This window comes from Molothrus aeneus, chromosome Z (assembly GCF_037042795.1).
Source record: "Molothrus aeneus isolate 106 chromosome Z, BPBGC_Maene_1.0, whole genome shotgun sequence".
In the NCBI taxonomy this organism is placed as follows: domain Eukaryota; kingdom Metazoa; phylum Chordata; class Aves; order Passeriformes; family Icteridae; genus Molothrus; species Molothrus aeneus.
This window is the reverse complement of record NC_089680.1, coordinates 1,565,146-1,577,589: the sequence shown is the minus strand read 5'-3', so window position 1 is coordinate 1,577,589 and position 12,444 is coordinate 1,565,146.

The window sequence follows — 12,444 nt, the reverse complement described above, 5'->3', positions numbered from 1 at the left end:
TCTCACAAACAGAGCTGTCTTTTGTCCTCAGACATAACTTAGGGCATTCTGGCAGTGGTTCTATAATTAAATACAGATGAATATGGGGCTCACTAACATAGATATCTAATAATCATCATGATCAAGTAGCATTTCCTGGGCTACCTCCTTACGGTATACAAGCTATAAATAAATAAATGCTAACCTCAGTGAAGAGCTAATGCTTAGAGTTATGGCACTGAAAAAAAAAAACCCAAGGTTTTTGCAATAAGTACACAAGTTATGGCTTAGTATTTTTACCCATAATTAAGATGTATTTTGAAAGAGCAGCAGCCATCAAGCTGACATAAACTTGACATGATTTTCCCCTTAATGAAATCCATCATGGCAACTTAGCAACCACAGGAGTCTTATCTCTGAATCATGTTACGTGGTTGAAGGGAAAACCAGATAAAGTTGTTTGCATTAGAAGGAAAGGGTTTTTTTTTTTTTGTTTCATTAAGGTGTCATGTTTCAGTACAGTAAATTCCCCTGGTGTCATCTGCAGGGTGCATTCAATCACCATAAAGGAGAGTTTTAAACCACCTTAGAGATGTCAAAGGATTAAACTTTGGGCTGGTGAAGTATTGTGAAGGCACTGCTGTTTTTCATGCTCAGTTTCTTGTTCAATATTTTCAGGCAGAGCACATCTGTCCAGGTCTCACTGTCCCCTACACTTAATGAGAACCCAGCTTGTTGCGTGGGATATTTTGGGGTTAACTGAGTTTAATCCTGATGAGAAAATACCAGGACAAAAGAAAACCTGTTATGACTTCAGGTCATATACCCTTCACCTCACTTGCCAGCACCATCTTATGATTTTATTTTCTGAGCTAGCTTTAACCATTTCCTTCTCTGAGCACTGTGCATACCCAGATACATATGCATCAGTGAGAAAATTTTGGGGGCCCAGAAAAATCTGGAAATTGGGCCCAACGATCCCAAGAAGTGAAGAAATGCATTTTGTTGGTGGCAGCTTTTTACCGACTCCTACCATAAGTAACTTCATTAACTGAAATACTTTGCGTAGGTGAAAAAAATTAGGTTCTTTGTCTGAGCCAGGTGCTATAAATAAATCAAATAGCTAAATTTCACAGTCAGACTAAAGCCTTTGTCATCCCTCACTCATCACACCTATAGCACTGTCGAAGAGCTGTAAAGTTAATGGTGCATCCGACTGATGTCACACGTTCCTGGTAAGCACAAATTGAGTGACTGGTTTAATGCCCAGATGGGTTTTTTTTTTTAAACTACCCAAGCTGGGAATGCAGTAAGATTTTGTACTTGTGGGAGAATGTGTGTCTGGTCCTCACCTGTCAGCAGCTGTGTACAGAAAATATCCTTGCCTTATCCATGACTCATGGGTCACCTCTGCCCTTGCTTATTTGAGAACAGCCATCCCTCCAAAAACACAGCCTGACAGCCTTCCTGAGATTTGAGACGACATTAATAGGGCTTCATGCACAAAAGGACTGCCTGGAGATTGAGGAACAAAATGGAAAACCGTACACAATTCTGGATTTGCACCTAAATTTATCGATGCTGTTTCCCTAAGTTACCTGACTCGGTAACCATAACAGCCTTTAAGTGTCATTTGTTGCCTGGTTCTCTCTCTCTCACAGACACAGAAACAGACAGACACACACACACACACATACATGCTGTTCCTTATCTTGCTACCACCAAGAGTACAGAATGGTCATAGAATCAGGGAATGGTTCGAGCTGGAAGGGAGCTTAAGGACCATCTCTGTGACATGACATTGTTCTATTATTATTGGCACACTTTGTGTTGCTTTTGCACTGGAATACACCAGTCCAGACCCAAATCCTGTCATGCTCAGTGCCATGCAGATATTTTTCAGAGGCAGGCATAGGGATTTTCCAATCCATGTCTGAGATGGAAGACAGTGAATATCTAAAGCAGGCCAACGTGGGGAGTGGGGCAGCAAGGAAATAAATGGATTTTTTCAGGGAATTACAAGTCTCTACTTAGCCCTGCCTCACTGCTGACAGACGGGCAGGATTTTCAGGCATGGAGGCAGCAGAGAGTCTTATGGAGGGATTTAGAGGATGGGGAAACAGCTCCATGAATTTTGAAAGGTGGGGGATTTAGTCTCTGTGCAGTGAGCAGCATGAAGAAAAGGCAGGGGGATTAAAGAGAGTGAAGACAAGGGTGTCTGAGGCTGCTGCTACAGCAGAGGACAGGCAGGAGCAGCTCACTACATGGAAAGAGGGAGGGAGACCCAGGGGACACAAACTCCTACAGGCACAGAGTTGGTGTCTGCCACCAGGGACTTGCATGGATTTGCTTTTCTGTTGGACCAGGGAAAATGGTGCCAGTAGAAACATTCTGAGTGGGACTACAGCCAACAGCAAAGGACCAGGGATGGCTGACACGTGCTTTGGAATCGGGATGGCTTCCACCTCAGCTAACAGAAAAGTCACTCAAAGGGCCCTTTGGGGGACAAGCACGAGGAGCTGCAGTGGTGACTGAAGTCCAATCCCCTTTGTGGCACAGATTTTCCTTCTGTGAAATGTGTGGGGTTGAAATGGGCTGTGAAATGTGAAATGTGGATTTGGTGAGGCAGCCTCACCTGCCTGTGCCTGCCCCAAGTCTCTGTTTTGATAGGTGTCGTGTAGAGGAGGTGACACGAGGATTTTGGTGCCCTGGTGTGTCCCAGTGGGGCCAGGCCATCCACCAGCAGCTTCCCCAGGGGACGGTGGCCCCATCCAAGCCTGGAGAAGGAGGAAGCTCACAGGCTGCAGCCTAGGGGCTCCCAAAGGCAGTTAGCAGAGGGCATGAAGCTGGAACAGGCTGACCAGATCCAGGGATCACAGTGATCCCTCTTGGAGCCAGATCCCAGCCCAGCCTGATCCCTGGAGCCACCACCCGAACGAGGAGGGCAGCCAGGCGAGCTGGTGTCACAACAGACGTCATCAGTGCCCTGAAAGCCACAGCACTCAGCTTAGAGATGAATAGATGGTCTCTTTCTCCAGGCTTTCTCCAGGTAAAAGTGGGTGGGTGAAAACTAAATCACAGGCCTGGGGCTCTGGAGGCTGCATCCTGTCCAATAATGTCAGCATTAGCAAGCTGGAGTCATGCAGATAATAGGGAGCCATGTGCAGAAGGTTAGGTCTCAGCACAATTCCTGGGATTCTGAGTGAGTCAGAGGGATTAGGAAATCTTTGTAAAAATAACCAGAAGTCGCCCTCCTGTATTTTTTCCCCATGACTCACCCCGCAGAAAAGAGATAATATGAAAAGACGTAAAATCTCTGCAGTAAATTTTTAACCCAACAATGTCGCAGAGAAAAGGTACATATGTCTGTGCTTTTTCTCCACTGCCATTAAAAAACTCAATTTTCCTGCATTTTCTAATACTTTTGTGGTATGAGTTCACAGTCCAGCACTTTGGTGGAGAAAATAAAGTGCACAATGTCAGTCCATCCTCTCAGCTAGCACACATCCCCTGAGTCCTTTATCCCCTTTTCTCTCCAGAAGGAAGCTGCAAATGGAAGAAGCTGTGGGCTGTCATTGCTCTGGTGCTGACTTTGGGGGGTGTTGTCAAAGGAGAAGCATCAGAAATGGAAATTGTCTCTTCAGAGATGGCAGACAGTGGCTGGGCACGCATTTTGCTTGTAAGAAATGTAATTTATGCACATCGGGCCAGTCAAATCCACTGTTGAAATCCTGTCAGAGCTGCAGTTTCCCACTGTAACTTTTTCTACCACCACAGGTGTTCTGAGGTCTTTGGAGGAATAATTTGATGTGCAACGCCTGGCACAACAGACATGGAGAAAATACAAATAACTGGGTGTCTGATCAGCATGAGGAGCTGTTGGTATCTTGAAGCCAAGTCAGTTAACAACAGAACGTAATTTATGGCAGCACAGAACTGATAGCTAGGATAAAGCTGATTTAATTAATTATGGAGGTGACATATTCCTTTTTTCCTTAATCTTCTGCCCTTTATAAAACCACATCCTATGACCTCGTCACCCTGCTTCGTTTGGCTAGATGCATTCAAACTAAAACTGAACAATTTTTTTTTGCTTGAAGAGACTCCTCAAAACATATAATTTACCCTCTCTTCATAGAAATAGATGCCACAAGGAAAGTGCCTCTTTTTGTGACTTCAGGTGATTGAAAACAATGGAAACATTGGCATTATTGAGGAATCAGGGGCTCGGGTGCCTTGATTTTCCTCTGTAAAATTTAAATGCATATCTATAAAATTACACCTATATATCTATATATCTATATATCTATACATAGAGGTATGCAGATACAGATATAGGTATGGATATAGATAAAGGTATAGATATAGATACAGATATATATATATATACACATACAAACACATACACACACATATAAATATATATATACACACACATACACACACACACACACACACACACACATATATATATATATATATATATATATATATATATATGTATATATATATATCTGGAGGTGTGGAGAATTTGGACCAGATATGAAACAAACCCAATGTCATTGCCCTAAATTGCTATTACCCAAGCACCCCCCCTGGTGATTCTCCAGCCACTGCTCTCCCATCCAGCTCTAGGCTGAGGAAGGAGCCTGGGAAGACCCCAAGAAGCCCCACTAGGGCTTGGCAGGCTGCTCCCACAGGCTGATGACTCTTGGCTGGAGCAGGAATACATCCCTGCACACATTCCCATGGCAACCCTGGTCTCCCTCTTCTCCCCTGACACTCACCTCCGGAGAACATTTACTGCCATGCTGATGGCAACCAGCAGCAAGAGGCTTCCACTGAGAGACACCATGACAATGGCATAGGTGGAGGGTGGTGAGCCTTGAAGAGAAACCACAGGTGAGTTTTGCCAACAAGCAGCTTCAGGGAACGCAGCCTTCTGTGAAATTACAGGTTGCCACAGGCTGAAAACACTGACAGTCCCCCTGCTCAGACCATGAGTGGAAGGGGGTGACCAGCTCTGTGTTAGAAGGGTGTTTCTGGAACAAATTTTTCTTCAAAAATCTCACAGCTCAGTTAAATAACTTGTGTGTCTTAATCTATCAAAGAGCAAAGCAAAGCTGCTTTTCAGGACTGAGACTGAAATGCAGCCCTGTGGATTTTGGGGTGGAAAAGTCTGCCCAGCACTGTTAGATCACAAAGTCATTTCACATATTATCCACCTATTTATAGTAGATCAGGATCCTGAACCTTACTGCCTGTCTAGCCAGCACTTTCCATCAACTTCCATGCTTTTCAATCTGTTTCCATCCTTTTTTTACTCTTCTATATAATTCCAAACTTAAAGAAATGAACAGTGGCTTGCATCCCTGCCTCCAAGGCTCCCACTCTTTTCTGCTGCAATGCCTCCCTTCAATTCCCCCATTCTTCCCACCCTAAACCCCAACAGAATCATGTCTAACATATGTGTCTGATTCTTCCACTCCTTTTGAGCCCACTCAACACCCTGTATCCATAACCTGACAGACTTGGTAACGCACTCAGCAGTGTCACCACACTGCAAAACTGATTTTAAATGCTGATGGAAACAAACAAGAGAGTAAAACACCTTCTTCCTGGACAATCACAGAGTTGTACAAATCTTCGCCACCAGCATGGGCCATCCTGAAAAATTAGGTAAAGAGACAATCAGATCCCAGATTAATGTTCAAAACCAGCATACTTAGTTCGGATTCCTTTATTACACCTGAGTATTTCACTATCTCTAATGTGAATTATCTTTAACTGGAGATTAAGGCAAGGGGATAGATCCAAAAGGCAGAAGTTAATCCAACTCAAAAACCCTGAATGTTTCTGTTAAGGCAATGAGCTCCCACTCTCTTGAGTTTGACTTCATTTTCCTCCATGGCTTCTAATCTTTATAGAATCACAGAATCCCAGAATGGTTTGGGTTGGAAGGGACATTAAAACCCATCCAGTGCCACCCCCTGCCATGGTCAAGGACACCTTCCACTATCCCAGGTTACTCCAAGCCCCATCAAACCTGGCCTTGGACACTGCCAGGGGTGGAATTTTGGCATGGACAAACAACGCAACACTGACAACACGCTCTGATATATCCAGCTGATATTTTTATCTAATCCTGGCCAATTTGCCCCAGGACACAGAGCCTTTTCTTTTACTGTCTCCAGAAGTGGTAGCTAAGTGATCTCTCCAGGTTTTGCCTCTTGTCCATCAATGCATGTGAAGAAAATGAAATGTCAGCCCAGAATCTGCTCCAGGATGTCGTGTGAAATTTCCCCTGGAGAAATTCTCCCTCTTCCCAGGGAGAGCTGGGCTGAGTTTTACTGAGAATAGAAAATCAACTTGCTTACTAGAGAGTCCTCCAACCCCCCAAGACACCAATCTTTTTGTCCCATCTGTAACATGTCCTAAGGAAAACCTCAGTGCCTAAAAAGAAGTCAAGAAAATACACCAAGGAAATTAAAATATAAAGCAGAATTAGACTACAAATTTGTGGATTACCTTGTGACTGCTGAAGATCCTTGTGTCAGCATCACACTGCTCAAACCTTGCCTGAAAGTAAAGCTGGTCCGAAGGGTTTCAGACTAATTGCTCACTTCATTTGCCTCTGTTGATTGCTTCCTTCTCTCCGTGGCTTTTATAGGGCAGGGTAATCTCTTCCGTGTTTAGACAATCAATAAAGTGTGGAGGTGGATCAAACAGAGGCTTTACTCACCATCCTTTGGATAAGCAATTATTTCCACAGCCTTTCTGGTGGAGCAGGAGGCCCCACCCAGGATCCTGACAGGGCTCCTGACATGCACATCAGAGGGGGTCCCACAGGGCACGGGACCCCCTCTGATGTGCATGAGCTCCTCCAGCAAAGCCAATCTCTGTGGCTGCTGCCCAGGACCTGCTGCAGGAGCGTGCTGTGTCCCAGGAGGGGTTTGGTGCCTTTGGGTCGTCTCCAGAGGGCTGGGTGGAGAGGCCAGGCAAGGGAAGCCCACCCTCTGTGACAAGTCTGAGCCCTGTCCTTGCTGTCTGGCTGTTGCGCAGTCTGAGCTGGCTCTCTGCGCTGAAAGGAGCCAGGTAGGAGCTTAAGGAGCTGTTGTTGAGCTGTCAAACGGGGATGGCCAGTTCAGGGCTTCAAAAGTGCTTAATTTTGGTGTTTCTTGCTGCCTGGCCTCACTGCACCGCAGGCAGGGGGAGAACACAACTTTATCCCCAAAGCACCTACCCCTTCCTGTCGTAAGCCAAGACATCTCTCTAAACAATTATCAACCTTTATATGAAGAATGACAAGTCAAGAGAGTTTAACTAGAATGATACTGAATTCATCACGGGGCGAAAAATAGGTTTTTGGGGTTTTTAGAAGGGGGGTTCAGGAGGCAAGATGGAGGAATCTGGGCATGTCCAGTCTTTCTCCTTCTTCTTCTTCTTGGCCTCCATCTTCTGCTGTGATGTTGGCACTTTTTGATTGGTTTAAGGTAGAAGCTCACTGTCTAACATAGGTGATAGGTATTGGGAAGTCATGGTAAATATTTTACATGTAGTTTTTACTATAAAAAGACAACACCGGCCTGAGGGTGGTCAACGTGCCTCTGTCTGTCCTGCTGAGCAGAATTCGGCAGGTCGGGAGAAAGAATTTTATAGATAAGAAACAATAAACAACCTTGAGACTGAGAAGAGCTCTGACTCCCACCGCCGGGCTGGGAAAAGAGACTTTCTGACGCATCTCAGGGTCTCTCTGACCAGCAGAAGCCGCGAGACCTTCCCATGCCTCATTTAGGGAGCCACATCTGCACAGCTCTGGGCCTCGCTGTGCTCTGCAGGAGCCCCATTCCCTGAGCCAGGCTGGGGCTGAGCTGGCAGCTGCCCCGAGTTATCTCCTGAGAGGCTGCGGTTGCCTGTGCTCTGTGGGCAGAGAAGGAGTGGTGCTCCAGGGCGGAGACCCTTTCTTCGTTAATGCAGGCACAAAGAAAACATTAATGAAATCCGTATTGGCAGGTATTTCAAAACAACAGAGATAGACTGGTTTTCCTGCTGTGCCTAGACAAATAGGTGCACAGCAAGCCCAGCTCCTCTTACGTCACAGTAACAAAGAGGACCCAAGCACCTCTCCGAGTCCCCTGGAGATTGTTTGGAAGGGTTTCAGGCATCCACAGTGTGGAGAATTCTAAAGAATTCACAGTCAACTAGAAGTCTAGTTGACCACAACTGTGAATTTTCCTCTGTGGCTCAAGAAAACAGCGAATTAACTACATTAAATGGATTTTACAGAGAGGTGAACAGCAAAGAGCGGGGTGCAGAGGTATGCAGATGTTTTTTTCTGTTGAAGCCACACATCCACTCTTCATTTTGTGTCATCCATAGAGGAGAACGCTTGGTTTGCATGAACCTTCTCTCCCTCCTCCGGGGAATTACTGGACTTGTGTTTGGCTTTTAGCCTGAACAAGCCACAAAAGAGCTCCTGAGCAGGGAGGACTTTGTATTCAGGCAGGAGCCAGTACTTTCCTTCTTTATCAAACAAAGGGAAAGATCAAATCAAGGCTGAGATTGCTTTGTGGAACCCATTTGTGATTTTTGAGTCTGATCCAAAGGTCACTGAGGTTAATGGGAATCTCTGCTGATTTCTCTGGTATCCAGACCGTGTTTCTAAAGAAAAAGCTGCTAAATACACAGCAGACCTCACTTTTGAAAGCCACTGACCATCTGCATGGTGGATCCACGTGTCTTGTGCATGCCCAGTGTGAAGATGTGGTGGAAGCAACTGGGATGTGTTCTTCTCTTGGGAGTGGAAATTCACTTTTATTGAACTTTCAAAGACAATAAGGGGAAAAAAAAAAGCAACGGATGCCCTCAATATCCCTGAAGATGAATAGTTTTATTTTTTAAAAAATTAATATGTGAATAAATATTCCTTTTTTTCTTTTTTATCCTGGTGTCACCTCACCCCAGACTCAGTTTTGTGGAGAAGCTTGAGATCAGAGTGTGGGGAGCTGTGGTGGAGGAGGAGGAGGGGGCAGCAGAAACACCTTATCTCACGTGGCTTGGGTGCAGTTCCAGCACTGAAAACTGCCAGAACAGATAACAACAACCCCAGTGAGACCAGGACAGGCAGCCAAGTGTGCACAAGGCCACAGAGACACACACCACAGGTCGCCAGGATGTGAGCTGTGTTCCAGGACAGAGCTTCTCTGCACCACTCTAGGTCTTTTACCTGCTCTGGGACTTATTAGTGAATACTTGGCTACCACTTTGGAGATCAAAAATTTCACATATGAGGGTGTGCATCAAGGATAATATCACTATAATGAAAAAAAGCCCTCTCGAATTTGTACTGAATAATCCAAGGCAGCTGGATAAAACAGTGTCAAAATACATTTAGAATTATAGAATCACAGAATCATATGGGTTGGAAGGGATCTTAAAGCCCATCTTGTTCCAGCCCCCTGCCATGCTCATCTGGAGGAAAGAAAAGCTACAGGAGGTGATAGGAAAACAGAGGTATGTCCTACAGGAGCTCTCCCAAGAGCTTTTCTAAGCAGAGTGATTCTGCTTTAAAAGCCAGCAGGGTGAAAGTTTTTATCATAGAGGGTCAGAGAAAACACTTCACTTTGTTTTTGTTAATTCCTCAGTGATACAGTCTGAAAAACACAGGTTTTCTGAGGAGGAGCTATTTTTGTACAATTTTTGGTATAAATTTTTTGTAAAGTTTTTGGTATAAATTGCAAAATTTGTACCAAACCTTTGGCATGGCTGCCTCAAGGTTTTACATGACATAAAAATTATGGAATAGGAAAAATAACCCCGAGAAAATCTGAACTCTAAAAGGCACAGGGATTTACTTAGTCGGTATTACAAAAGAAAAATTTTTTTTTTGCTATTAATAAGCAGAGCCTTATCCTACTTGCCATACCCAGCTCAGACAAAACTTCTTGATCTTTCCTCTTGATCTTTCTGCTGGGAGCAGAAAACCTTGAAGAAACCTATTCTGACAGAGATGCTTTTTTTAATAACCATCAAGGTATTTATTCCAAGGTATTTATCCATCAATCTCAAAAGCAGTAAATGCTCAGATATGCTGTCTGCTTCAGAAAATTTGTTCATGACTCACAAGGCCAGGTTGGACGTGGCTTGGAACACCATGAACTAGGGGAAAATGTCCTTGCTCAGGGACATTTTTGTCCCATCTGCTCAGGGCAGGGGGTGGAACTGGATGAGCTTTAAGACCCCTTCCAACCCAAACCATTCCAGAACTGTGCACCTTCCATTTTACAGCAAGGTCAGCAAAAGGCAGAAAGGGTCTTTGAGGGAGATGGCTTGAAGGCACATAAAATTTTGGTCCTGAGAGAAGGCCTGTTCCCATTTCCTGGAATAAGGGAAAGCACATATCTTCATGCTTTTGCTTGGTGCACTTCTTCACCAACAAAAATAGCTGTGCTAAAGCATCTCAGAAGCAAACAAAGCCAGCCCTAGGTCCTGGAGAAGCACCACCACACCTGGAGCACAGAGCCCGCCCGGGAGGTGTTGTGGGCAGCTCATGGACACACAGCTGCGTGGGTCAAAAGCAATACTCTCGTTCCATTTGGAAATTCAGCCCACAGCTCAGTGTGCAGCCTATGCCGTGGGTTTTGCCGTGCCCAGGGGATTTTGGTGTCCAGGAGGCTAAAACTGTGGGACTGCTGTTACCCTTTGCCTCTCCTGCGATAGCAGCTGTGGAGGCGATGTTTGGTCGCTTACGCAGGTTTCTTCAAGGTGTTGACAAGCTGCACGTCACACGCTAGAAAAGCTGAGTGTTTGTTTTCCACACCAACACGTCATTCATTTTGTGCTAAGGGCAGCAACAGGGCTGCTCTGTGTGACAGCAGCTGTGGCTGGGACAGTCCCCACGTGGCCCTGGGGAGCTGCAGCCACATCCAGACTTTCCAGCTCAGGCTGGCCACATCCAAAGCGCCACCAGGACAGGCTGGGGTGACCCCTCAGCCACGCTGGGATTTGCTCCCCAGTGGGCTCCAACACAGCCCTGCAAAGGCCACTGCAGAGGGGCAGCTGAGTGCAAGCCAATTTGTGTAGACACAGGGTATGTGTGCTGCAGATGCAACCATACCAGCTCCTGGGAAAATCTTCCAGTATCCTTTTTTTTTAAACTTTTATTTGTGGTGGAAAGGTTGAGTTGGTGAAACACAACAGTGTTTAATTTCACTTTAACGTGTACAAGCTTTGCCACAAGAGGAAAGCAAACAAAAAGCAACTGGTGATTAGGAGCTTTCGTGGATATTTATCAAAGTGATTTGTTTAGGTGGAGGCTTTCCTTTATTTGTTTTCTAGAATCACGTTCTTGACCTTTATCAGCGTGAGGAATTATTTTTAATTCAAAACACCTCATTCATGCTTAGTTCTGGGATATATGTTCCATCACAGTCTTTGCCATTGTGGTCTGTGAATCAGCTACCAACCAGGCAAATGGTGCTTCCATTTCCTGAGTGGGCATAAATAACCAAGTGGAAATTGTACATTTCGAGTCTGAGTGCTCAGTTTGAAGCGCATTTGTTGCCTGTTAATTCGTGTGAGCCGTGCATTTAATGCACAGCTCCACAACTGCACCAGCACACACAGCTGGGCTCTGGAAAGTCCCTGGGGAACACAACGGCCTGAGCTGGGAGCAGAAAACAAATAAATCTGCTTTAGGTGCTTTGTGTCTGCTCCAGGGCCTGATTCTCAAATGGTGGGGGACAACCAGGGCTGCTCTGCACGCCTGACCACATCCAGGAGCTCCGGCACTCAGAAGCCATTAGGGAGGTAATTTCTTATTGAGCAGCGGGGTTACTTTATGTCTGGGCAAAACTTTTGATCTATAGTGGTAAGAGATTTTACCACCACCCTGCAGCTGGGTTCATTCATCACAAAAAGCAGCACAGTGTCACTCTGTGCAATAATCCATAGAGTATCCTGTACCCTGAGTATTCCCAAGTGCAGCTGGTTCTGCATCTCATAAAGGACGCAGGACCTGATTGGGTAAAGGTACATGGGGACTACAGAGTTATGGGGCTGCTCATGTTGGAGGGATGACTACAACTTAATCTGGAAAAATGACAGCCAAAAAGGCTTGATAGATGCCATGAAATCATGTCAGACATAAGGAAACTGGACAGGGATGGCTAGTAATCAACAATTTGTCTCATCCAGTACAAGAAGGCCAGAGCATAAAATGAGGCTAAATTTGGCAGCTCCAATCATCAGAAGCTGGTTTTCTCTTATTTCCTCACAAGCTGTATTTAAGCAGTGGAGTTTATTGCCACAGGATGCTGTAATCTGCTAAAAGTGTGCCTAGGTATTAAAAAATCACTCATTGTGTTCATGGAAGAAAAAAAAATCCATCGAGGGTTACTAAAAGCAAGACATCATGTCTAGGTCAGAAAACCCATAAGCAGTAAATCATTAGTAGCTAAAACAATA